Below are 3,969 nucleotides of genomic sequence, written 5' to 3' on the forward strand. Positions count from 1 at the left end.
AAAACAGAAAATAAATGAAAAATAATGTTGATCCAAATTCCAAACGAAGATGTGCAGAAGAGACATAGCTATAATGAACGAAATATGTATATGAATAAACATATATACTTTCAGTCTTTCACAAAGTTTTGTTCATGTAACTTAAATATATATATATATATATATATATATATATATATATATATATATCTTGTTCATGAAGAGAGATAATTGAAGAAGAGGAGAGACTGAGAGAGGAGTGAGAGAACATAAATTTTGTCTCACAGAAGTGTCGGACCGTGTGTCCGAGCCTCGGACACGTGTGTCCAATAAAAAATAATATTTAGACACTTTACAGAAGTGTCGGATATGTGTCCGAGCCTTGGACACGAGTGTCGGTGTCCGAAAAGTGTCCGACACTGGTACGGGGCCCCTGGGAGGAGTGTCCGTGCTTCATAGGTTTGGAGGGTTAAATCGATCTTGAGACCCTCCAGGTCTATTTTAAAAAAATTCCCAACAGAGTTCGATCGATCAAACTTTGATGAACTCTCTTCAAAGTATTTTTGGATTTTTGAAATTTTTAAACAATGCAAAACTAAAATTAAAAATTAGAATTAAAAATAAAATAAAATAAACTAGAATAAAATATTTGTGAGTTTTTTTTTTTTTTAATTGAATAAACAATAATAATTAAAAACTTATTAAAATATTTTTGAATTTTTGAAAACTTTTTGAAAAATAAAATAAAATAAAATAAAATAAAAATAAAAATATTTAGGATTTTTAAAATTTGAAAAGTCAAAACAAAGTCAAAATAATGAAATGGAGAACTGAGATCGATCGAACATACAGAGAGCAAAAATATGCAGGTTTTTGGCTCAGAAAATTGGCTAAGTGTTAGAACTTGAAGATCGATCGAACTTGGAAGTTGGATCGATCGAAGAACTTTCAGATCGATCTTGGAAATATGCAGGTTTATGCAGGCTCAAAATTTTACTAAGTGTTGAATCATGAGATCTATCGAACTTGAAAGTTGGATCGATCGAAAGTATCCTGATCGATCTAGGAGTTAGTTCGAACGATGGGACAGAGAGGTGATTTGGATGCAGGTTTCTGCAGGTCCATGCATGTTGGATGCAGAATGGAGTTCGATCGATCGAACTCAGGTTTGAGATCGATCGAACTATGCAAAATACTCAATAATGACATGAAAGCTCATGCAATCCTCACCAAAATTCCTTTCAATATATATGAGAACCAAAAACAAGTATCTAGACTTCGCAAGAAATGAAATGAAAGATATAAATGAGGGAGGAATAAATAGGGTTTTAACACCCTACGAAATGTCTTTGCTAGTCTTTAACGTCTCTAGTAAGACATTGGGTTCTTTTAGCCCGGATCAAAGATCTTATAATGCATCCCCTCCTTGTTGGGGTGATAGATACTTTGAACTCTACCCAACAAATGATTCTTTGAAGAACTTGTTGGATTAAGCTCAAAAAAAAACTTTGGTCCCTTGTCTATTCAATCACAACCTTTGGACTTCCATGCCCTTTCAAAGCAAGAATTTGAAACAAAACTTTTAAAATGTAAGGTTGAAGATGATCCTTTGGAAGTTTTGGTCTTACACAAAAGCTCATTCCCTTGACATTGAAGATCATGACATTTATCTACAACATTAACCTCTCCTTCATATTTGTCAAGTGAATTGGGTGTGGGATTAAAGATATTCAACTTCACCTTCATGTGACCAAATGACATCTTCATTATCCTCGTCCTACAATTGATGTTGGCATTAGCGGTTGCCAAGAAAGGATGGCCAAGGATAACGGGAATTTGGCTCTTAGGATTGGGGACCGGTTCCGTATCTATGACAATGAAATCAACCGGGAAGAAGAATTTATCAATCTTAATCAATACATCCTCAATTATACCCCTAGGCTTCTTAATGGATCGGTCGGCAAGTTGCAAAACTACCGACGTCGGTTTCAATTCACCTAGGCCCAATTTGACTTAAACCGAGTATGGAAGAAGGTTAACACTTGCTCCTAAGTCAAGAAGCACCCGATTAATGATATGATCACCAATAATGCATGATGTAGTGGGTGAACCTGGGTTCTTAAACTTTAGAAAAGTGTTATGTTGCAAAATTGAGCTTACTTGCTCGGTCAAAACCACTTTTCTTGGTGCTTGGCTCTTGTTCTTCCGCTTTTAGGTGCACAAGTCTTTCAAGAATTTGGCATAAGCCGGAATTTGCTTAATTGCATCAAATAGTAGAAAATTGACTTTCACTTGCCTAAACATTTCCATGATTTCATTGGTTTTTGCCTTTTGCTTGTCTTTTGAAATGGATCCTTTTAAGGCATTCGGAAATGGAACTTTTGGTTCAAACACTTTTTCAAAATTTTCTTTTGAACTCTCTTCAACACAAGAAGTTTTCAAATCATTTTTCAACAAAACTTTTTCAACATCATTTTTCAAAACTTCTTTTTCAAACACATTTTTCAAAACTTTCTCATTCACAAGATCATGTACATGCAATGAAGGAGGAAAGGGATGTGAAACGGGATGGGTGACAACTTGAGGTTGCACCGGTTCATTCTCTTCATTGGACATTCCAACTTGATTATCCACAATCCTACCACTCCGCAAGGTAGTCACCACATTAACATGTTCAATGGTGTGGCCTTCTGATGAGGAATGGGTTTCCACAGCACATTGTTGCTTAGGTGGGGCACTAATAGGCATCTTTCCCTTCTCTCTTGCATTGAGAGTGCTTGTTATTTGCCTTACTTGGGTTTCTAGCTTCGCAATAGATTGAGAGTGAGAATGAAGCAATTGTGTGTTAACCTCTAAAGTGCCCAAAGCATTCAAAACTTTTTCTTCAAAGGCGGGACTTCTAGTATTACCGTGGGAATAAAATTTATTAGGAAAATGAGAATTAGCAAATTGATTCCCTTGTGATTGATAAGGTCTATAACCTTGGGATCCTTGGTTTTGAAGTAGAGGTGGAATGTACTTCCCTTGAAAACCGCCTTGGGAAGGGTTTAAGCCCTTTCCTTGGTTTTTCCAAGAGAAATTCGAATGATTCCTCTAACTTGGATTATAAAGAGTACCATAAGGATTGTTCCCTTGGTTCACAAAAGCTGCATTTACTTGTTCATTAGGTTCATTTTGCACTTCTCCGTGAGGACAATGAGAAGTAGAATGAAGAACACTAGAACAAGTCATACATGTCTCATTTGATGCACGATGAGAATGGTTAGGGAAGGAAGATACTTGCTTCGCCAAGTTTTGATTAATCAAAAATTGATCAAACCTTTGAGATAAAGACTTCATTTCGGCAGCTATTTCATTTGAATGGTCGACTTGATGTAAGCCAACACTCTTCCTACCTTGTGAATTTCTACCATTCTTGGATGATAGTGTTCTATGCAAAGAATTTTCACTCATGCTCTCATAAAGACGCCACACGTCATCCTCATGCCTATCAATATATGAGCCACCCATGGAAGCATCAACCATACCTTTATAGTTATCCGATAGCTCTCAAAGAAGTATTGAATTAATTGTCATTTGGGCATGTCATGATGTGGACACTTCCTAAGTAATTCATTGAAGCGTTCCCATGCCTCATGAAACATTTCTCCATCCACATGTGAAAATTCTCGAATTAAGGTTCTTATGGCATTGGTCTTAGAAACCGGATAGTACTTCTTCAAGAACTCTTGTTGTATTTCTGCCCAAGAAGTGATTGAAAAAGGCCTAAGATTGTCAAACCAATACTTTACCTTGTCTTTTAAGGTGAATGGAAAAAGTTTGAGTCTTAAAACCTCTTCCGGCATATCCGTATATTTTACGGTGGAACATACTTCAAGAAACTCATCCAAATGCTTGTAAGGTTCTTCACTTGGAAGTCCATGATAGTTAGGAAGAATTTGAATGGTTTGTGGCTTAATTTCATAATGATGTGCTCTAAATGGAGGCAAT

At 36.2% G+C, this 3,969-nt stretch overlaps 1 non-coding gene across 1 annotated transcript; it reads left to right on the top strand.

Annotated features, from left to right (window-relative positions):
• Window positions 1-3,561: 3,561 nt before the first annotated feature.
• On the top strand, window positions 3,562-3,663 carry LOC132315358 (small nucleolar RNA R71). The gene has a single exon (XR_009483631.1). It is a non-coding gene; the product is annotated as a small nucleolar RNA R71 (small nucleolar RNA).
• Window positions 3,664-3,969: the final 306 nt, after the last annotated feature.

This window comes from Cornus florida, unplaced genomic scaffold (assembly GCF_030987335.1).
Source record: "Cornus florida cultivar Cherokee Brave unplaced genomic scaffold, ASM3098733v1 CherokeeBrave_3.0.0_Hap2_Chr06, whole genome shotgun sequence".
Taxonomy (NCBI): Eukaryota; Viridiplantae; Streptophyta; class Magnoliopsida; order Cornales; family Cornaceae; genus Cornus; species Cornus florida.